The sequence below is a fragment of the Lithobates pipiens genome, unplaced genomic scaffold, assembly GCF_037356315.1.
Source record: "Lithobates pipiens isolate NorthernLeopardFrog02 unplaced genomic scaffold, aLitPip1_a1.2 Scaffold_28, whole genome shotgun sequence".
Lineage (NCBI taxonomy): Eukaryota > Metazoa > Chordata > Amphibia > Anura > Ranidae > Lithobates > Lithobates pipiens.
The window spans coordinates 61,732,840-61,757,436 of NW_027507789.1; the positions used below are offsets into that span (position 1 = coordinate 61,732,840).

The window sequence follows — 24,597 nt, forward strand, 5'->3', positions numbered from 1 at the left end:
TGCCATTTGTTTTTGGAACATTTGTTCAATTCACTAATAGTTAAAAGTTGTTTTTGACCACAGTGACAAATAAAATCAAAGAAGACCAACTTTTTTTTTTGTGAAAGAATTTCTCACTGTTAATATGGTTTTCATTTGGGAAAATCACACTTATTGTAAGGTGCATGTGCATACCAAATCAAATATGGAATTCACAACAATGGCATGGCAATCAAACAAAACAATTTTAGGGTTTTCACACAAAATGTGTAGTGTCTATAATTGTAATATCGAATACTCTGATTAACAATTTTTCTGAATTTAAATGTAGCAAGGTCCCAGGCCTCCTTCTGTCTAACAAGAACCTCCAGGGCCAGAGATAGCCGACATCCTTCTGTATGTAGCAGGTTGTGAGGCATAGTGGGTGTAATACAAAATAGATTCATTGGGCACCAGACACTTGAATACAAAGAGATTTTATTTCTCTTAACAGAACTTTGGGATAGAGGGTTGGGTCCAGGACACCCTTAGGAAGTTGAAATGTCAATTAGATTAGCAGACTCAGACTTCTACAGGAGGACAGCCATGCAGGGAAAAGCATCAAGCAAGACGCCACATCTGCATGAGTAGGAATGCTGTCTCCTATGGCAACAGTCTTTAACAGTTTCTAACACAAAGTGTAACAGTTCCTTCACTTCCACTACAATCACTTCTTGTAGTTCTTCAGCCCCAGTTCCCAGTCTCTCTCACTAGACTAGATGATTCACTGCCACTGAATCTCTTGAGCTCTTCCAATCTTCACTGTAGTATTTCCCTCAAGCGTCACTTTTGCTTCTCTGCTGGGTCCCTAGCTTGGCACTCCAGGTACTTCTCAAACGTTACCCCACTGGCCTACTCGGTCCCTTGCTTGACACACAAGGCTGCTCTGCAAGAGCCACCTCCACTGGCTTGATACCTGCTGAAGGTTGGTGAGAATTCTGCTCCGGTACTTACTTCAGCTACTCACTGTGGTCCCTGGTAATAAGGTGGATGGTCCCTTAATGGTGACAGCCTCTACTCTACCTCTGACCACGACAGGTTCTCTGGCTGGCAGAACCATCACTTCTAATTGAACTGCAAGCCGCAATCCCAACCTTGCGCTGCTCTCTTGCTTCTTGATAGGCCCTCAGACAGCCTAGCAGCCAGATGTGCCTGGGATAGGCCCAAACTGTGGCCTAGCAGCCTGGGCAATACAACACACGTCCACCCAGACAGCTGTCCAAGTGGCACAGAACACCAAACTCCACCCAAATATATAGATTCTCCCCTCCCAGCAGGCCAAGAGATTTAAGAAAACCCCTGTCCATTGGCTGAAACACCCCATATACCCATAATCTGACCTTGCAGTGCCCTTGTCTTATCTATTGCCACCAAGTGCCTGGCCACCTAGCGGCAAAAGAGAGAAGTGCAGCAGTTACAGACATATGCCCCGTACACATAATCGGACTTTCCGACAACAAAACTATGGCTTTTTGCTCAAAGGGTGTTGGCTCCAACTTGTCTTACACACACGGTCACACAAATTTTGGCCAACATTTACGAACATAGTGACGTACAAGACATGTGATTTTTCCATTACGAATGCTAGTTTTACAAGGCCGAGTGCTTCCGGCTCGTCCTTGATTCTGAGCTGTGTGGACCTTTGTGCGATGGACTTGTCTGAAAAGTGGAAAGTCCGACAACAAATGTCCGATGGAGCATACACAGTCGCCAACAAGCTCGCATCCAACATTTCCCGTTGGAAAATCCGATCGTGTGTACGTGGCATTAGAGTGAACTCAATTGATACTCAACAATTAGCCAAGGTAGCTATACCTGGCAGGTAAATTTAGGACACAAATGTTCAAACAAAATTCTGCCGGTGTATGTACAGCTTAAAGCTTGACCAGCCTAGTCATGGTTTAGAAACATAGAAAGTCACAAACATTTGTACACCATCTGTCATAGTTAAAACTTCACAGCTTACTATTAATTATGTAATTTATGTGGATTCCACCATAAAACTTATTTTACTGACTGCACATGGTTAGTACAAACCAGATTTTTCTTTAACTTTCATGTTATATCAGTTTTTATTTGGATAGCAAAGACCACATGACAAAAACAGTAGTCACACCTATTACAGCAAATTCTGAAATGGGAATAAAATATATAAACAATTAGGGAGCTTTCACACTCATGAGGCGTGGGTTTCCTGAACTGCGGGTGCAGCGCAATATACCTCCGGGTTACCTGTTTTTTGCCATAGACTTCTATTGCATCGGGTGATTTTGTTGCATGTTCTGAAAGCACACCAAAAGTCCTGCATGCAGGACTTTTGGTGCGCTTTCAGAAAATGCACCAAAACCACTTGATGCATCAGAATTCTATAGCAAAGCGCAGGTGAGCTGCACAATACCCAAGGGCACACTGCGCTGCACCTGCGGTGCCAGAAAATTACCCTTATGTTTAGTACATCCTTCTGTTGTAATAATAAAAAAGTGCATCTAAACTTAAAATCAAAAAACAATTATATTGCAGCCTACAAGTCCTTAGATAGAAAGTCGAAAAAAAAAGTTTTTCCTCTGTAGAGGGGACTTTCAAGTAGGATGAGTCGCCAATGAATTATAAAGCATATATTAAAAAATATAATTTTTAATAATAGTATTAAAAACCATGAGCACATACAAGATGAAAGGGCAATCCTATACACAAATCTTTATAGGAAGCTGGAAAATACCTCATACATGTTAAATTGTACATCAAATGCAAATCACACTTATTCCACTGCACTATGAAATAATGCAGCAGCTATACCCAACGCGTTTCAAGACTTTGCTTATGTTGCTTTCTCTTCCTCAGTGGTGTGTGCGATTAACGCAAAACATATATGTCTGCAATCAAACAAGAATAAGTTACATACATATAATGTCCCAACAAGAACACTTTATAGTCATTATGCATTATCTAATTGCATTAACTATAGTCTGAGAGCGTATGCACTGACCATACAAATTGTAGGTGTTCCAGCATCCAAATTCTTTTATATTTTTAAAAACCAATAATGCAGGCAATGGCCTCTCTCTGGTCTCTAGCTCACTGGACAATTCAAGAACGCCCTCCAAGAGACAAGTCCTTAGATATAGAGGCTGCATTAGTTTGTAAAGGCTAAGAACATTTAAAGCAAGTACAGAACTACCTGTTGGTCTTGCCAAAAACGCAGTGTCCTTGTAACTTCCTTTAAACTGACAAAAAAAAAACAGCATAAACTGTGTTATATCTCTTTTGTAAATGAATAGTCCCAACAATCTACCATTGGACAAAGGCAGGCATGTTTGAAGCTCAGCCAAGGTGGTTCACCTGGCTCCTTCCACAGATACAGTGGGGGAGTTAGCGTTGTCTCCCAAGGGCAGGAAGTGTGTAATTCGCAGGATTATCAAGTGGAAATAAAGGGCCAAAAAGACTAAACAAGAAAACTAATGCTTCCCTCTCATATATATTGTACTTTCGTTTTTGAGGTTGGATATACTTGATGATTTTTTTTAATTAATCATTTATTTATAACCTCTAGGCCACATGTACACAAGACATTTTTGCAGCTTCTCTTAGGGGCGTCAAGTGTTTTGTTTTCCTGCCTCTAAACTCCCCTGCAAGTTAGCCTATATGTCCATGCACACAGACTTTTAGCAGCGTTTAGTGGCAGGTAAAAAAAAATAATTCTAGTGCGTCCAAGAGCAGCAGAGTAATGCCGCGTACACACGTTCGCATTTTCCGACAACAAAACCGTGGATTTTTGTTTAAGGCCGGGTTCACACCGCTGCGATGCGGGAACGCCGCGAATCCGCGGCGTTTTCCCGCATCGCATTACTCCCACCGGCAGTTCACACTGCCCTATGCGGACGGCTGGGAGTGTCAATGATATGTTAATGACACCCCCAGATCCGTCCGCATATCGCAGTGCGATCTGCCGACTCGCACAGGAATCGGATCGCATGGTGTGAACCCCCATGCGATCCGATTCTGTTGCGGACCAAAAAAAGGGTCCCGTGCGAGTTTGCTGCGGGAGCGATGCGAATTCAGCCATACTAACTGTATGGCTGAACTCGCATCGCTACGGAGATCGGATGTGATTTGCGGTGCGAATCACATCCGGATCTCCCCCCGCAGCAGTGTGAACCCCAGCCTTAAGGATGTTGGCTCAAACTTGTCTTGCATACACACGGTCACACAAATGTTGGCCAAAAATTACGAATGCGAGAACGCGGTGACGTACAGCACGTACGATGAGCCGAGAAAAAGGAAGTTCAATAGTGCAGCTCCTTCTGCTTGATTCCAAGCATGCATGAACTTTTGTGCGACAGACTTGTGTACACCTGCTATCAAACATTTGTTGGTGGAAATTCCGACAGCAAATGTTTGATGGAGCATACACACAGTCGGACTTTCCAACGAGTTCAAATCGAACATTTCCCGTCAGAAAAAAAAAAATATTATATATATATATATATATATATATTTGGGTAGAAAGAATGCTTGACACTTCTAAATGCATGTTAATGTTAGACATGATTAGCTCTTAGCTTAGAATAAATTATTTATTCTGGCCAATGAAATTAATTATCACCCAAGTGCTTGATGCCTGTAAATGCGCCTAGACACTTTTACAAGCGCCACACTTTTCTTCTGCAAAAACACTGCTTGGCTTTTAGGTAAGTAAAAAAAAATAAAAAAATAAAAATAAATAAAAAGTCATGTGTGCAAGAGGCCTTATAATATAAAGATATATTTAACCACTTGCAGTTATACTGCAGCAAGGTGGCTCGGCTGCACGAATCGCCCTACTGGTACGCTAGCTTCTGTGGGCGTGCACAATGGTTCCCCGCAGAGAAAGAACGGGGATCTGCCAAACTAAACAAGGCAGATCTCCATTCTGACAGGGGATTTCACTGAGATCCCGTCTTTCTGCTATGTAGGAAGACGGATCTCTGTTTTCACAGGCAGCCCATCCCCTCATACAGTAAGAAAACACACACAGGGAACACAGTTAAACCCTTGATCACCCCTTATGTTAACCCCTTCCATAGCTCCCAACTGTCCCTGATTTTGAGGGACTGTCCCCGATTTGGGGAAATGTCCCTCTTTCCCCCTCATTTCGGTCTGATCCATATAGTTGTATATATAAACGCACTTTTTATCTTTCAAAAAGTGTTTCCCAGTGCTAATCCTTTCATCCAATTTTTAAATTGCTGCATTTGTAAATTTTAAAAGCCAATATAAAAGGAAAAGGTGTGGTAAAAAAAAAGAAAAAAAAGAAAAAAAGCCCTTGTGGATTTATTTAACTTTTTTTTTGTTAATTCTCCTTCAAGGGGGTGTGGCAGGGGGCGTGTCCTATGCCTACATACAATTGCTAGTAGGTGTCCCTCATTCCCATCTTAAAATGTTGGAAGGTATGCCCTTCCCTGCCAGGGTCATTAGTACCATGTCAGTGCATATTTTTAGCCCTGATCGCTGTAACAATGTCACCGGTTCCCAAAAAAGTGTCAAAAATGTTAGTTAGGTGTCCGATTTGTCCGCCGCAATGTCACAGTCCCGTTAAAAATCACTAATAACCATTACTAGTAAAAAAAAATGAATAAAAAAAATAAATAAAAACGCCATAAATCCCTTATTTTGTAGACGCTATTGTGCAAACCAATCAATCTACACTTAGTTTTTTTTTTTTTTTTTTTACCAAAAATATGTAGCAGAATACATATTGGCCTAAATAGATGAAGAAATTCACATTTTTTTTTTTATTGGGGATGTTTTAAAGCAGAAAGTAAAAAAAAAAAATAAAAAAAAAAATAAATTTCTCTAAATTGATGTTTTTTTTGTTTATAATGCAAAAAAGTTAAAACCGCAGAGGTGATCAAATACCACCAAAAGAAAGCTCTATTTGTGGGAAAAAAAATTAGAGTTACGCTTACCGGTAACGTCTTTTCCAGTAGTCTTTCAGGACAGCCACTATGAGAGAGATAGACTCCTCCTCTTCCTCTGGAAACACTGCGCCAGCCCATAAATTCTTACTTCCCCTGCCGGACCTCAGTTTATATCGAGATTACCTCCGGCCAGCTGGGGAGACACAAGAACACATTAATAACATATTTATCAAATACCATTATCTTGCTGCGCTCTGGTCTTTTGTAAGACTCCCCCCAATTTTCGGGTGGGAACTAGGGCTGTCCTGAAAGACTTCTGGAAAAGACGTTACCGGTAAGCGTAACTCTAATATTCCCTAATCGTCTTTCAGGACAGCCACTATGAGAGGATAAACGAGCACTTACCAGTTAGGGTGGGACTACAGCTTGCAAAACCATTCGCCCAAAGGTCTGCTCACCTGCAGACACCAGATCCACTCTGTAGTGTTTTACGAAAGTGGAATAGCTGGACCATGTTGCTGCTCTGCAAATCTGCTCTGGCGTTGCTCCCGCTCTTTCTGCCTGGGAGGCTGCCATAGCTCTAGTGGAGTGTGCTTTAATACCCACTGGGATTTCTTTCCCTGCAACTGAATAAGCCTGCTCGATGGCTACTCTGAGCCATCTAGCAATAGTGCGTCGGGACGCTTTACAACCTTTTCTGGCCCCGGAAAACAAAACAAATAAGGAATCTGACCTTCTGAATGTCTTGGTCAGTTCTAGATAGTGTAGGATACATCTCCTAACATCCAAATAATGACATTTTAGTTCCTTCTCACCGGAGGGATTTTGACAAAAAGAGGGCAAAACAATTTCCTGGCTTCTATGAAAGCTGGATGCCACTTTTGGCAAAAAGGCCGGATCGGTCTTTAAAACTATCCGGTCCGGAAAAATAACGCAAAAGGGAGCCCTGACTGATAAGGCCTCCATCTTACTGACCCTCCTGGCAGTTGTTACTGCTACCAGAAACACTGTCTTCAGAGTAAGTTCTCTCAGAAAACACTCCTTTAAAGGCTCAAAGGGGGGTCCAGTTAAGCTCTGTAAAACTAAAGATAAATCCCATCTGGGAAAGGACAGACCCTGGACCGGTCTCTGTCTGGACAGGGCCCTAAAGAACCTGACTACCCATGGGTTGGCAGCCAAATGATCTTCCAAATAAACACTGAGGGCTGATACTTGACCCCTAAGGGTACTAATGGATAAGCCTTTATCTGCCCCACATTGTAAGAATTCCAAAACTGCGGAGGAGCTCCGTACTGGGAAAGAGCTCTCTGCGCACCACTTGTTGAAACGTAACCAGACCTTTTCATAGATCTGGCGAGTTTCCTTCTTCCTACTGTCCAGGAGGGTAGAAACTAGTCTCTCTGAAAATCCTTTAGCTTTTAATAAACCTTCCTCAGTAGCCAGGCCGCTAACTTCCACTGGCGTACTCGTGGGCAGAGGACTGGCCCCTGAGAGAGGAGATCGTCCCGAGGGGGCAAGAGTAGGGGAGGTTCTACCGCCAACTGCTTTAGCATTGAGAACCATGCTCTCTTGGGCCAATGTGGAGCCACCAGAATCAGAGATGTGCTTTCCATTTGAAACTTTCTCAGAACTGCTGGCAACAACGCTGGAGGTGGGAAGGCATAGCAAGTTCTGAAGTGCCAATTCTGGTTCAAGGCGTCCACACCTAAGGCTCCCTCTCCCCTTTTTAGGGAGAAAAAACAGGGGGTTTTTGCATTGTTTTTGGACACGAACAGGTCCACCTCTGGAGACCCCCATCTCTTTATTATGAGATTGAAGACCTCCTGGTTGAGAACCTAATCGCCCTCCCTCAGCCTCTTTCGGCTGAGAAAGTCTGCTACCACGTTTTTCTCTCCCCTCAGGAAAACTGCTGAGAGCGAAAGGGTGTAGGTTTCGGCCCAGGACAGGATCTCTGTCGCTAAAGACAACAGGGCTCCGCTTCTCGTGCCACCCTGCTTGTTTAAATAGGCCACTACGGAAGAGTTGTCTGACCGCACCTGAATGTGGTGACCCCGGAGCTCTTTTTTGAAGAATCTGAGAGCTAGTCCCACTGCCCTTAATTCTTTCCAGTTGGACGATCGAGTCAACTCGCCGTCCTCCCAAGTGCCCTGGGCTAGAAGGGAACCCAAATGTGCCCCCCAACCTTTTCCACTTGCATCTGTGGTCACTACCCGAGAAACCGGGATGAGCCACAGACGCCCCTGCGACAGATTCGTCATTTTCCTCCACCACCAGAGGGATCTCTTTACCTGGTGTGGAATATGTACTAGAGTGTCTAGAGCCTCCTGACTGTGGTCCCACACCCCTAGGATGAAGGTCTGTAGGGGACAAAAATGTAGCCCTGCCCACTGCACTGCTGGGAGGGTAGACGTAAGGAGACCCAATACTGACATCAGAACCCTTATGGAAACCAGCTGGTTGCTCTGAAGAGAGGCCACCGCTCTGTCCAGCTTTTGTACCTTTTCGCTTGGTAGAAAAACTCTCAACAGTGTTGAGTCCAACAGGAAACCTAGATAGGAGATCTGTTGTGAGGGGATCAGGCTGGACTTTTCCAAGTTCAGAAGCCACCCCAGGTCTGTAAGGATCCCTTTGGTTAGATCGAGATCCTTGACCAACTGTGTTGGGGACGCTGCAAATAAAAGCAGGTCGTCCAGGTAGGCTATTATACATATCCCTTGGAGCCGAAGAAAGGCCATGTCTTCTGCCAGGACCTTGGTAAAAATGCGGGGTGCAGAGGATAGCCCGAATGGCAGGGCCTGAAACTGAAAATGTACTGTTTCTCCCCCTAAATCTATGGCAAGGCGTAGAAACTTCTGCGAGGCCTCCACTATAGGGATGTGTAAATACGCGTCCCTTAGGTCCAGAGATACCATGAAACAGTTGCGGGGCAGAGGAGCCCTTACTGAAAAGATCGACTCCATGCAGAATCTTTTGTATGTCACTGAAGCATTCAGGGGCTTTAAGTTCAGAATCAATCTGAACTTTCCTGAGGGTTTTTTCACTACGAAGATGTGAGAATAAAACCCCCTTCCCTCTTCTGCTTTTGGGACCCCGAGAATAACATCCTGATTCTCCAATTCCCTCAGAGCTTCTAGCAAGGCCTCGGCCTTTACCATGCACCTAGGTAGATGCGTGACAAGGAGCCTTTGAGGGGGTGGTCTTAAGAATTCCAAGAGGTACCCCCTTCTTATTACCCCTAAAATAAATTGATTGGGGGATATTGTCTCCCACTGTGGTAGAAAGGCCCCCAGTCTTCCTCCCACTGTAACTGGAATGTCACTGGGTTTTACGGGGCTGGACAGGAGGGCGAAAAATCGCCCCTCCTCTGCCCCTGCCTTTTTGGGGCCAGGTTTTCTTTTTCCCCTCTGGTTTAGGGGTTTCCCTACGCCCTTGCGGACGAAACCCCTTTTTAGTTTGTACGGGGGTTTTCCGTTTAAGAGGAAAGGATTTTTTCCTGTCCGCTGTCCGGTCTAGAACAGTCTCTAGCCCTGGGCCAAAAAGGAGGTCCCCCGTCAGGGGTATCCCACATAGTTTTATCTTGGAGGCATTATCCCCTGGCCACGTTTTTAACCAGAGGGCCCTTCTGGCCGAATTGGCTAGAGCCGCCGTTCTGCCGGACATGCGGACGGACTCAGCAGAGGCATCTGCTATGTAAGTGATCCCTCGCAGCATAGTAGGGAAGGATGACAGAATGGTTTCCTTATCTGTGCCTCTAAAAAAAAAAAAGGAAAAAAGAAAAAAGAGAAAAAGGACAAAGTCAATCCAAAGCTCGGGATACAACCCTGGGAGTGCACTAGACCCTTTTTTTTAAAAGAAGGAATCTGAGCCTCCCCTCCCCCCTGGCCACCCAGGGGGTCTGCCCCCCCCCCAACAGTCACAACACTCACAAAATGAATAATATACAGTTAAAAATGGTAAAACAAACCCAAAAAGAGGATTAACGCTGTGCTCAGAATGATGAAAATTGATTATATATAAAATAAAAAGCAGCTAGAACTGGAGTCTGGATACAAAAACTCAAAATAATAATGTGCACGCTGCATTTCCTTGCACATTGGTAATATACAGTTGCATCTCAAAAAAATTACAATATCAAAAAGTTAATTTCAGTAATTCAACTCAAAAAGTGAAACTCCTATATTATATAGATTAATTACATATTATGTATTTTAAGCATTTCTTTATTTAATTTTGATGATTATGGCTTACAGCTAGTGTAAACCCACAATTCAGTATCTCAGAAAATGAGACTATTGTGAAAAAGTTAAATATTGTAGACTCGTGGTGTCGCACTGTAATCAGTTAATACAAAACACCTGTAAAAAGGTTTCCTGAGCCTTTAAATGGTCTCTGTCTGGCTCAGTAGGTTACACTATCAAGGGAAGACCGTTGAGTTGAAAGTTGTCCAGACGACAGTCATGTCAATGAATTTTAAATATTTAAATATTAAACATTTATTAAAAATCAATAAAAAACAAAAACAGTATTTAAAAACAGGAAACCTGAGTGGTCTGCGCTCCACGGCTCGAAACCGGAAGTGATGCAATGACGCTGTATAGTCCTGCCCCGTTTTTGCTTTTAATGATTTTTATTAAATGTGAGTACCCATCAGTATTATTAATACATTTTTGGATATTTGTACAGTATCACACTATGGAGTCGCTTTCCTCTCTACATGTGGGCAACATCTAAGAGGTTAAACAGTGAGGACACCACATTTTGTGAATATACAAATATTTATTTTCTGTGCTTTTAGTCACTTTTTTCACTAAATGCACTCGTGACACACACCCCTCAAGTATTTAGAGATTGTAGGTCACCTGCAAAAAAAGGGGGAAGAAGAGGAGAACAGACTATACAGGTACCTGAACAAGATAAAACAATTTGTATCAATAAAATTAAAAAATGTATTACAAAGTCCACACTATACATATATAAAATTCATAAAAAAACAAAACAAAGAAAAAATATGTTCTAATACACTTTTGTAGTCAAAGATACTGGTTGATGCGTTTCGCCGATGGCTTCCTCAGAACCAGGTAAATATGACTATAGAACCTAGGAGGACCAAAAATGGGAGAGCAGAGGTATATAAGTCTATATCTATACCTTCAAGTATAGATTCTAAATATTACACTATATGTTCATTATTAATAAATATTTCATCATAATTTTACTAAGAATCAGATTCACTTACATATGTATAGCCAGTCAGGCCTGAAAAAGTATATTAGAACATGTTTTTTTTTTAATGAATTTTATATATGTATAGGGTGGACTTTTGTATCAATAAAAATGTATTACAAAAATTGTTTGTTATATCTTGTTCAGGTACCGGTATAGTCCGTTCTTTTCTTCCCTCTTTTTTGCTTATGCTATTTAGGATGAGGTACCCCCTTAGCTTTTTTCATATATTTTGGATATTTTAGGTCACCTCTTAAAGCGGGAGTCCACCGGGACTCCGCGTTTTTTTTTTTTTTTTTTAAAAGCCAGCAGCTACAAATACTGCAGCTGCTGACTTTTAAATAGTGACACTTACCTGTCCAGCGCGCCCGCGATGTCGGCACCCGAAGCCGATCGCTCGTTCGGCTGCCGGGTCCCGCCGCCATCTTGGGTATGGGAATCAGGAAATGGAGCCTTTCGGCTTCATTTCCCGGTTCCCTACTGCGCATGCGCGAGCCGCGCGGCGCAATCCGGACGGTCCCCGCTGCCTCTGGGAGCTGTGTGTTTCCCAGCAGGCAGCGGGGCACTTGCTGAAGGGGGCGGGGCATTGCGGAACGGGGGCGTAACCTACGCTCGTTCCGCAGACAGCTAGCCCGGAAGTGGGTGCAGTTACCTGGATTATCCAGGTAACTGCACCCCCCTCCCCCCTGAAAGGTGCCGATTGTGGCGCCGGAGGGGGGGAGGGATCAGATGAGCGGAGGTCCATTTTAGGGTGGACCTCCGCTTTAATAAGAGCAGCGTCATACCTATCCCCTCCTTTTCACATTTCTTCTAGATATACCTTAGGGTGAATACTGCAGCTCCTCATTTTTAATTTTCACCATAAGCGCAGGGGGTCTAATTTTTTTCACAAAGAAAAATCTATGTGTAAACTGTATGGCCAGCATTACACAGACTTTAACCACTTCAGCTCCGGACCAATAAACACCTTAAGGACCAGAGGTCTTTTTGCAATTTCGCACTGCGCTGCTTTAACTGGTAATTGCGCGGTCATGCAATATTGCACCCAAACGAAATTTGCGTCCTTTTCTTCCCACAAATAGAGCTTTCTTTTGATGGTATTTGATTGCCTCTGCGATTTTTTTTTTTTGCGATATAAATGGAAAAAGAGCGAAAATTTTGAAAAAAAAAGATATTTTCTTCTTTTTGTTATAAGAAAAATCGAATAAACTAAATTTTAGTCATACATTGAGGGCAAAATTTATTCAGCCACATGTCTTTAGTAAAAAAAATGTCAATAAGCGTATATTTTTTGGTTTGCGCAAAAGTTATAGCGTCTACAAACTAGAGTACATTTTCTGGAATTTACACAGCTTTTAATTTATGACTGCCGATCTCATTTCTTGAGGTGCTAAAATGGCAGGGCAGTACAAATCCCCCCCAAATGACCCCATTTTGGAAAGTAAACACCCCAAGGAAATTGCTGATGGGTATGTTGAGCCCATTGAATATTTATTTTTTTTGACCTAAGGGATTGAATAATGACAAAAAAAATAAAATTTTTTTACAAAAAGTTGTCACTAAATGATATATTGCTCACACATGCCATGGTTATATGTGGAATTGCACCCCAAAATATATTCCGCTACTTCTCCCGAGTATGGGGATACCACATGTGTGGGACTTTTTGGGAGTCTAGTCGCGCACGGCACCCCGAAAACCAATCACCACCTTCAGGATTTCTAAGGGTGCAAATTTTTGATTTAACTCCTCACTACCTATCACAGTTTCGAAGGCCATAAAATGCCAAAATAGCACAAAACCCCCCAAAATGACCCCATTTTGGAAAGTAGACACCCCAAGCTATTTACTGAGAGGCATGTTGAGTCCATGGAATATTTTATATTTTGCCACAAGTTGCGGGAATATTACAAACTTTTTTTTTTTTGCACCAAGTTGTCACTAAATGATATATTGCTCACACATGCTATGGGCATATGTGAAATGACACCCCAAAATACATTCTGCTGCTTCTCCTGAGTACGGGGATACCACATGTATGGGACTTTTTGGGAGTCTAGTCGCGCACGGCACCCCGAAAACCAATCACCACCTTCAGGATTTCTAAGGGTGCAAACTTTTGATTTAACTCCTCACTACCTATCACAGTTTCGAAGGCCATAAAATGCCAAAATAGCACAAACCCCCCCCAAATGACCCCATTTTGGAAAGTAGACACCCCAAGCTATTTACTGAGAGGCATGTTGAGTCCATGGAATATTTTATATTTTGCCAAAAGTTGCGGGAATATTACAAACTTTTTTTTTTTTTTGCACAAAGTTGTCACTAAATGATATATTGCTCACACATGCTATGGGCAGAAGTCAAATTACACCCCAAAATAAATTCTGCTGCTTCTCCCGAGTACAGGGATACCACATGTGGGGGACTTTTTGGGAGCCTAGCCACGTACGGGACCCCGAAAACCAAGCACTGCCTTCCGGATTTAAATATAAAATGCTACCAAAAAACCTGTTAGCGATGGCAGGGATCAGGCCTGACTCTGCGATCGCTGCAGTTATGTGTTTTGTAAGTGACAGTGATCGATCAATACTGCACTTGGGTGGGCTGGGCAGAGGGGCAAAACGCAGGTGCCAGCAGGTATCTGGGCTGATCCCGCTAACAATGCATTTTTTTGGAACCCTAAACTGCTGGGGACGCTAGTATAGATCTGATCAGATATTGATCTGTTCAGATTCTATAGCACTACGGGAGGTGTATGCTTTGCGTGTGGGTGTTAGCGGTACTGGCACTAACCTAGCGCTGCCTGGGGCGACGCAGACCCTGACCCTAAAACCTAATTGATATCACCCGCTGGGTGATCAGGGGGTTAAACCTTTATTGGGTAATAAATAGTGGGTGCCCTGATGCTATAAAAAACAAACTAACCAGAGTCAACCGTAACACTTATACGGTGATCAGTGGTGAAAGGGTTAACTAGGGGCAATCAGGGGGTTCAAATTTTTATTAGGTAGTATATGGGGGTCCCTGGCGCTATATAAAAACCTGACGGGGAACCTAAATAACTAACTGGCTAACCAGCGTCACCAGTGACACTTATACTGTGATCGCTGGTGAAAGGGTTAACTAGCAGCAATCAGGGGGTTAAAACCATTATTGGGTAGTATATCGGGGTACCTAGCGATATAAAAACCTGGCAGTGAACCTAAAAAAATAACTAGCTACCTAGCGACACTGATTCAGCGATCAGAAAAATGATCGCTTAGTGACACTGGCAAAAGGGGGTGAAAGGGTTAACTAGCGGCAATCAGGGGGTTAAAACCATTATTGGGTAGTATATCGGGGTACCTAGCGCTATAAAAACCTGGCGGTGAACCTAAAAAAATAACTAGCTACCTAGCGACTGTAGCGACACTAATGCAGCGATCAGAAAAACGATCGCTTAGTGACACTGGCAAAAGGGGTGAAAGGGTTAACTAGCGGCAATCAGGGGGTTAAAACCATTATTGGGTAGTATATCGGGGTACCCAGCGATATAAAAACCTGGAGGTGAACCTAAAAAAATAACTAGCTACCTAGCGACACATGCAGCGATCAGAAAAATGATCGCTTAGTGACACTGGCAAAAGGGGGTGAAAGGGTTAACTCTAGGGGCAATCAGGGGGTTAAATCTTTATTGGGGGGTGATAGGGGGCTACCCTGGACCTAACACTAACTGTCCTGACAGTTTTTACTGTCACAACTGACACTGAATGCATTGATCAGTAAAGAAATGATCAATGCAATCAGTGACACTGACTGGGGGGGAGGGGGGGATCGGGGGGGGTTTGTGTGCCTGTGTGTACCTACATGTCAGTGTAGTGTTGGTGCACACTTACTATTAGTCTTCTCCTCGTAGTCCGGTCAAAAAGACCGCCCCGAGGAGAATGACATCACTTCCTCCTTCCTGTGTAAACAATACACAGTGGGAGGAAGCTTCTCATTGGCCAGGAGCGATCCAGAGGGGGTGGCCGAAAACCAACGGCCATCCCCTCATCACGGAGCGCTCCTGGAGCGAACCGGACCGCCGTATCCAGCGGGAGGGGGTCCGATCGGACCCCCCACCCGCTGGAAGGCAGGCACGTACATCTACGTGATTGTGCCTGCCTGTGCCATTGTGTTGGCGTACATTGGCAATACGGCGGTCCTGAAGTGGTTAAAAAAAAAAAAAAAGCTTTAAATACAGTTGTTGCTCTAACTTTTTATTTGGTGTCAAATATACAAAATATGTTACCAACTAGACAGTGCAACCTATTTTACAGCAACAGTGACCCCTGCTGGTACAAAGTTATAACCACCAAATTATTTGAAAGGAAACCTATAGGTGTCCGTTTAGTAAACTTTGATAAGCTGAGATCAGGATGATCTCTGCTTATCTCAGAGCATTGCAGGTTTAATATACCGAGATGAGTGCTGGAGAACTATTTTTTCTCTTCTCATCTCAGAACACAGAACGGCTGCATTGACTGCAACAGAAACGGCATGTTTAGTATACAGAGATGCCACTTTATCTCTGTGCTTCTCTTTCAAGTTCTCCTTTCTGGCTTCTCCAGCCCAGAGGTGGAGATATCAGGAGATCTCTGCCAGAGAATAGCTTCTTCCTTCTCCCGTGGCCAAAAATGAAAGTAAAAACTTTCTTAACTGCAGTGAAAAATACACCAGCAGCAGGTTACAAATACATTAACTATACAATTACACACAGAGATTATATATATATATATATACACACACACACATACACATATATATATATATATATATATCTGTGTGTGTATATATTTATATTTGTGTGTGTATATATATTTTCAAAAAACTCACGGAACAGATCGTTCCTGGGATCAGAGTCACGGATCAGCAAATAATAATTGGCTGAGCATGACTGGGTATCGCTGAGTATGGCTGGGTATTACCGAGTATGGCTGGGTATTGGCAAGTATTGGCTGGGTATGGCAGAGTATGGGCAGGGTATGGTAGAGTATTGGCAGGGTATGGCAGAGTATTGGCAGGGTATGGCAGAGTATTGGCAGGGTATGGCAGAGTATTGGCAGGGTATGGCAGAGTATTGGCAGGGTATGGCAGAGGATTGGCAGAGTATTGGCACGGTATTGGCAGAGTATCGGCACGGTATTGGCAGAGTATCGGCACGGTATTGGCAGAGTATTGACACGGTATTGGCAGAGTATTGACACGGTATTGGCAGAGTATTGACACGGTATTGGCAGAGTATTGGCACGTTATTGGCAGGGTATTGCAGAGTATTGGCACGGTATGGCAGTATTGGCACGGTATGGCAGTATTGGCACGGTATGGCAGTATTGGCACGGTATGGCAGAGTATTGGCAGAGTATTGGCAGGGTATGGCAGTATTGGCAGGGTATGGCAGAGTATTGGCACGGTATTGGCGGAGTATTGGCACGGTATTGGCAGAGTATTGGCACGGTATTGGCAGAGTATTGACACGGTATTGGCAGAGTATTGACACGGTATTGGCAGAGTATTGACACGGTATTGGCAGAGTATTGGCACGTTATTGGCAGGGTATTGCAGAGTATTGGGAGGGTATTGGCACGGTATGGCAGTATTGGCACGGTATGGCAGAGTATTGGCAGAGTATTGGCACGTTATTGGCAGGGTATGGCAGTATTGGCAGGGTATGGCAGAGTATTGACAGGGTATGGCAGACTATTGGCATGGTATGGCAGAGTATTGGCAGGGTATTGGCAGTATTGGTAGGGTATGGCAGAGTATTGGCACGGTATTGGCAGAGTATTGGCACGGTATTGGCAGAGTATTGGCACGGTATTGGCAGAGTATTGGCACGGTATTGGCAGAGTATTGGCAGAGTATTGGCACGGTATTGGCAGAGTATTGGCACGGTATTGGCAGAGTATTGGCACGGTATTGGCAGAGTATTGGCACAGTATTGGCAGAGTATTGGCAGAGTATTGGCACGTTATTGGCAGGGCATTGCAGAGTATTGGCAGGGTATTGGCACGGTATAGCACTATTGGCAGGGTATGGCAGAGTATTGACAGGGTATGGCAGACTATTGGCACGGTATTGGCAGGGAATTGCAGAGTATTGGCAGAGTATGGAGGGATGACTGTGACTGCAATTGTTACAGAGCAGCGCTGTGGACACTACAGATCCAGCCCACAGCGATGCTTCTATCTGATCTCTCCCCTCCACTTTACAGAAGGGAGAGAGGAACCGACGTTTGTTTACAAGTGATCGCTCCATCATTTGACAGTGATCAAATCGTAAACGGCTGATGGGTGCACCAAGATACCTGCCGCTCCAGAGCTAGGCCGAAGCCGCGACCTTTCCTAAGGCCGAGACCGCGGATCGTTGCGTGTGCTGATCCGAACAGGGTGACCCATTCGAATCACGGATCAGTGACGATCTGTTGCACCCCTAATATATATATATATATATATATATATATATATATATATATATATATATATATATATATACACACATACACACACACACACACAGATATACGCATATATATATAAAGGCAGTGTTGTGGCTACAGAAGTACAACTGATGCTGTAATTTTGACAGCTGCGCAGATGATGCATCGCTGATAACGCAAGGTGGCTGTAAAATTCAGAGCATCAGATGAGTCCAGTACACACTGCGTTTGCATAAGTGTATATGTTAATACGCCTGTGTTAAAAACGCCATATATATACTTTACACACACAGATATATATATATATATATATATATATATATATATATATATATATATTTATTATTATTATGTATTTATTTATTATTATTTTAATTGTTAATTTAATATTTTTATTGTTATGCTTTTTTAAAATTACTTTGAACTATTTAATATATATATTTATTGCTTTTATATGAATGGTGCATATCTGCATGACAAATAGGGTACTATCATTTCAGAATACTCCATTCGCATAAATATGCACATATGTTATGTATTAATTAGAATGTTTTACAGTTATGGGGTGTCTGTTTATTGGGTAGGGGGATTATATCTTTATTATTAACTTAATGTGTGCAGTGTATGTGGAGTGCTTCGTATTTCACTTTGGGATTCTGATACTGAAATCTCCTGAGCTATTGTGAGATTACAGAAACAGAAGCCGTTCAGGGTTCTCAGAGCGTTTGTAGATCACTTCTATTCTGTGGGAGAAGTGATCTACATGATATACTAAACTGCCACATGGGTGAGAACAAATATCTCTGAGAAGAGCAGAGAACTCCAGAGATGTAAAATATCAAAATATACTAAACGGACACCATAGTGAGAGGATGTAGGCTTCTATCACAGCTCTTCCTTTGAGAGATACTTATTGCCTGGCTGTTATGCTGATCTAAAAGGCATAAAATGCATAAGACTGACTCAAAGCAGTCTCCAATATAAAATATTCAGGTGGTCAGTAGTGGCAACATCTATTTCTTCTAAGGCTGCTAAAATTTGCAGTTTTACATTTAGCATATATTTGGCTCAAATGAGTTATGTCACTACTGCAACATCTACCATATCCAGGTACCATTACATTTAGACCCCTTCCACACTGGGGTGTTTTTTTAGGCACTAAAGGGCTAAAAAATGGGGGCTATACCGCACCTGAAAAAGCACCTTCCCTGCCACCCCAATGTGAAAGCCCAAGTGCTTTCACACTAGGGGCACTGTGCTTACAGGACGTTAAAAAAAAATCCCTGCAAGCAACATCTTTGGGGCAGTAAAGGAACAGCATATACATCATTTCTCCACCACTCCTGGCCATTGACATGAACAGGCACAATTAACCCTTTCTTCTGCCACTAGCAGGGGGGTTAAAAGTGCCCTGCTAGCGGCCAAATAGCACCACTAAAAATAGGATTTTTATTACTTACCTGTAAAATCCTTTTCCTGGCGTACATCATGGGACACAGAGCCTTAAGTAATTACTTAATGGGTTATATGCCACCTTCAGGTGTTGATACTGGTATACCCAATCAAGGAAGTTCACTTCCTATATAACCCCTCCTCCTTCCAGGAGCACATCAGTTTTTGTAGCAAAGCAATATACTTAAATCCCAAAAGAGGGGAGGGACCACTGTGCCCCATGATGTACTCTAAGAAAAGGATTTTACAGGTAAGCTGTAATAAAAATCCTATTTTTTTTATTGTACATCATGGGACACAGAGCCTTAAGTAATTACTTAACGGGACGTCCCATAGCAATGCTACTTGAGGGGAGGGAGAGACAACCTGCAGGGTACCCCCAGACTTTAGGACTTATACTGCTGCCTGCAGCACACTGCGCCCAAAGGAGATATCCTCATACCTGCTTACTAAGGATGAGCTCAGGCGTGTTCGCATGGACCACGTGCAGAGCCCACCAGGAAGTCGGCGCAGCGCTAATCACAGGCAGTGAGACATTGCCCCAATGTGCGGCTGCAGAGATCGGGCAATGTCTCACTGCCTGCGATTAGCGCAGAGCTGTGCCGACTTCCTGGCGGGCTCTGCACGTGGTCCATGCAAACACGCTTGAGCTCATCCCTACTCCTTACATCCACCTAATACAAATTATTGTGAATGTATGCACTGAAGACCAAGTTGCGGCCTTATAGATCTGAGCCATGGAGGCCTGTTGACACACTGCCCAAGAAGAACTAACCGCCCTGGTAGAGTGCCACCTTTACTTATAAATTAAAGGGGTAAGATTCCCTTTTTCAAGTTTGAATTATAACTTGCAGAATCCACTTAGCGACAGTGGATCTCAACGCTGCCTGTCCTTTCTTAGGACCCTCTGGCAGAATAAATAAGACATCAGTCTTACGAATCTGATCAGTTGCCTTTAAATCGTTTCACTGCTCTCACCACATCAAGACAATGTAGTGACTTTTCTTCCCTGGAACATGTTTTTTGAAAAAACTATCGCAGGACAATATCTTGGTTCAGGTGAAAACCTGAAAATACTTTTGCCAAAAAGCCTGGACGAGGGTGTAACACCGCTCTGTCCTCATGAATAATCAAACATGGCTCTTTACAAGAAAGAGCAGCCAATTCTGAAACCCTCCTTGCTGAGGATATAGCAACCAAAAATACCAGCTTCCTTGTCAGAAGGACTAAGGGAATATGCTAGATCGGTTCAAATGGCTGTTTTTGTAAACACTGACAAAACAAAATTCAAGTCCCAAGGGCTTAAAAGGTGATTTAACTGGTGGATTAATCCGCATCACCCCTTGCATAAAAACTGTGGACTAAAGAATGCATAGAAATAAGATCAATAAGGCTAAGACTTGGCCCTTAATAGTACTTAGGGCCAATTTCATCTCTACGCCTATTTGTAGAAAGGCAAGAATTCTGTCTATGATATATCTCTGTGGGTGCAAACCCTTGGATTCACACCAGGAAACATAAGCCCTCCCGACTCTATAGAATATAGTTCTGGAAGCTGGTTTCCTTGCATTAAATCAAAGTAGAGATAACTGACCCAGAAAGCCTACATTTCCTCAGAATGTGGGTTTCAATAGCCAGGCCGTTAAATTTAGCGTTCGCAAAGTAGGATGGAATATCGGCCCCTGTGAGAGCAAGTCTGGCCTTAGTGGAAGGGACCATGGATCCTCCACTGCCATCTTTACGATTTCTGCATACCATGACCTTCTGGGTCAAGCTGGTGCTGCTAGAATTGCCGGTTTTCTTTCCAGCTTGATCCTGCACAGAAGTTGAGGCAGCAATTGAATAGGGGGGAAATGCATAGATCAGTGAGAATTGATCCCACGGTATCACCAACGCATCTGTTCTGCATGCGAATGGTTCCTTTGTTCTGGACACAAAGTTGACGAACTTCATGTTGAACTGGACGCTAGAGGATCTACGTCCAGAGTCCCCCATCTTTGACAAGCAGCCCAATCATGTCGGGGGTGAAGAAACTACTCCCCTGGGAATAATCTGCTGCCGACTTAAAGTAGTCCACGCCAGGCCAATTTTCTATTCCTGGAATGAAGACTCCCAATAGGCATGTAATATTTCTTTCAGCCCAAGTTAGACTATGGTTCACCTCTCTCTGCGCTGAGAGTTTTGGTGCCCCCTTTGGTGATTGATATAGGCCACAGCTGTGGCATTGACAGATTGGATACCGTCAGGACAATCCTTTAACCTGGAAGTCCAGGCTTTCAGAGCCATACGCACTGCCCGAATCTCTAGGATGTTGATGGGCATGGCTCTTTGGGTTTTTGAACGCTGTCCTTGAACAGTTGTCTTCTCTGTCGTTTACCACTTTCCAGATAAGTGGTCTGAAGGTTTTAGCAGATTTAGTAACCACCACTTGAGGCTTTGGGACACCCGTGGGGACAGCCGCATTGGCAAGTCCAAAGCTTGAATCGTTTTGTTCCAAGTAAATAGAATACTGTTTTGCAACGGTCTCGAATGAAACTGGGCATAGGGAACCGCTTCGAATGAAGCCACCATCCTTTCCAACAACCTCATGCAAAGGCGAATGGAGGGATCTCCTTTTGACCCGACCATCCGCACCAACTCTTATGGAGTTGTCTTTTGCCTGGGCAAGAACAACCTTTTTCTGGGCTGTATCTATGATCAGACCGAAACACCCCAGTTTTTTTTTTTGCGGTTTTAACCACTTCAGCCCCCGAAGAATTTACCCCCTTCCTGACCAGAGCACTTTTTGCGATTCGGCACTGCGTTGCTTTAACTCAGTTGCATGGTCGTGTGACGTGGCTCCCAAACAACATTTTTGTTTTTTTAAATGGCGGCGATCAGCGATTTTTATGACTGCGACATTATGGCAGACACATCGGACATTTTTGGGACCAGTCATTTATACAGAAATCAGTGCTATATAAATGCACCGATTCCTGTGTAAATAACACTGGCAGTGTAGGGGTTGTGTCCTAGGGGGCGTGGCTGTGTGTGACATGTCACCGATCACATATGCATACAGGGGCTGAATGTTTTTTCAGCTTTAGAATCCAGACGGTGGAGGCCAATGCTACTGCCCAGAGGCAGCTGCCGCAGGGGGAAAGAGTCCTTTTAAATAAAAGTATGTTTATACCTTCTTTTAGGGCAAAAGAGTACCTTTCCTGCTAGAAATCATTTACCGTATATACTCGAGTATAAGCCGAGATTTTCAGCCTCTTTTTTGAGGCTGAAAGTGCCCCCTCGGCTTATACTCGAGTCGCCGCTGTCTGACTGCTCGATCAGCGTATCGAGCAGACAGACGGCGGACATTAATTTTCAAAAGCCGCGCCTCCTTCTCCGCCTGTGATAGGCGGAACACTGAATTTCCCAGCAGTCAGTGTTCCGCCTATCACGGACATCCGCTCATTCTCATACTACGGACGAGTATGAGAGGATGTCCGTGATAGGCGGAACACAGGCTGCTGGGAAATTGAGTGTTCCGCCTATCACAGGCGGAGGCGGAATTTTGAATTGTAGAATGGCCGCCGAGAAGAGCGGCGATCCATCGGCACGGGACGGAGGAGGCACGGGACGGAGGAGGCACGGCACGGGACGGAGGAGGCTCGGGACGACGGCGGCTCGGGACGGAGGCTTGGGACACAGGTAGGCTGGACACACACACAAGGCTGCACGGACACACACACACACACACAGGGATGGATGGATGGATGGATACACACACACACACACAGGGATGGATGGATGGATACACACACACACACACAGGGATGGATGGATGGATACACACACACACACACAGGGATGGATGGATGGATACACACACAGGGATGGATGGATGGACACACACACAGGGATGGATGGACGGACACACACAGGGATGGACAGCCATGTCTCACCCTCGGCTTATACACGAGTCAATAAGTTTTCCAGTTTTTTGGGGGTAAATTGGGGGCCTCGGCTTATACTCGGGTCGGCCTATACTCGAGTATATACGGTAGATGCATTTGACCAAATTCTCCCCAAATAGTCACTCCCCATGAAAGGGAAAACTAGTCAGTTTTTGCTTTGGTTGACCAACCCTTTTAACCACAGGGTCCTATGCATGTGCTTTAGCGCAAAGCGGAACACTTGGTGGATAGAGTCCCTTTGTTGCGTCTATACCAAAACATAGCGCCCTTGGTAGTTTGGCTACGCAGGGACCTCTTGAACTGGTCCTTTGGGGACTGACAGATGCCTATTGCAGCAACTGCAGGCAGAGAACGGCACCTGCCAGGAAAAAAAGATTTAATAACTTATCTCTAAGCATTTATGCATTGTCTACTGCACAAGTTATGCTGGAAATCGCAGCCCCTATTGCTTGGTACTTTCCATATTTTGTGACTCTCCTCCATGGGACTGGAGAACTGAGAAACTCTTTAGAGGGGAAAAACAAAAAACCTATTCAGCATAAAAAATGCTTTTCTAGTAATGCATGAAGAGGCTGTAAAGGTTTTAAAGAACCCAAGGAAGGGACCGAACTTTTAGCTGACTGTTAAGGGTAGCATGAAAGTGGAATGAACCATCTCCATGAGAGTTTGTACCATCAATCTCTCAGATTTCAAGGTTGCATAAGGGTCATCAATTGTCGTTTCCTCCGCAGAGGAAAAATCTGCTTATTTTTCTACGTGATTGCCTGTGGGTAATACCTCATCTTGCCCCCACGGTAAAGGGATTGAGGTGGGAAAGGGGTGATCTAGCATGCTTCCTATCCGAAGATGGGATAAAGCCGCTAAACTTCCTTCTAAACCCTGCAGGGCAGAGGAGAATGCATCTTCAGTCATATATACAGGGGCTGTATGTAGTGTGAGAAGCAGTTGCACCAATCAGTTCAAAGACTCACCCAGGCTTGCCATATCTGGCATCTCTGGAGAGGATGACAGTGTGGAGGTATGGTTGGAGTTCCCAGCACCTGGGGTGGAACCTTTGGTGCCTTAGTAATGACCTTGGAAGCCACAGCACAAAAGCAGAGGGACTCCTAGAACTGTTCTATTTGCTGAGCAATAGTATGAAAAACAATGGCAGCATAGATTAATCTGATGCTAAATGTCTTAATTTACTGAAAATGCCTGTGTACACTCATGTGCTCCTGTGTCAGCCTTGATTCAGCTGCTCTGGTAGACACTTTTAATTCCTAGAGTATCAGCTTTAGCCCCTCAGGTGTAAACCCGATTGTCTGTGTGCCATGTGCTTTCCAAGGATGCCGAGTCCGCACACAACGCCGACCTCTTAAGCCATACCCCTCCCTCCTCTGTTCAACGCAAAAGACCTCAGCCTCATGCGTGCACAGATGGCTTCAGAACGGAGACAGACCAGGAGGAGAAGAGGCTGCTGTTGCCATGCAGCGATACCATCTCCTTGAGAAGGGTTGCTTTGTATGGCAAGTAAATGTCTTAGCCAAGAAGAAACCCCGCTTGCAGTTTCTATGCTTTTTCTCCTACACCTTTTCATCGCTGCAGGATACTGCCAAAA

At 44.0% G+C, this 24,597-nt stretch overlaps 1 long non-coding RNA gene across 1 annotated transcript in view; it reads right to left on the reverse strand.

Annotated features, from left to right (window-relative positions):
• Positions 1-2,071: 2,071 nt before the first annotated feature.
• LOC143935429 (uncharacterized) overlaps positions 2,072-24,597 on the reverse strand; it is a 41,796-nt gene continuing 19,270 nt past the window's right edge. Inside the window, exon 12 of the long non-coding RNA XR_013263518.1 lies at positions 2,072-2,891. This is a non-coding gene — a long non-coding RNA (uncharacterized LOC143935429). The remainder of the gene's footprint in view (positions 2,892-24,597) is intronic.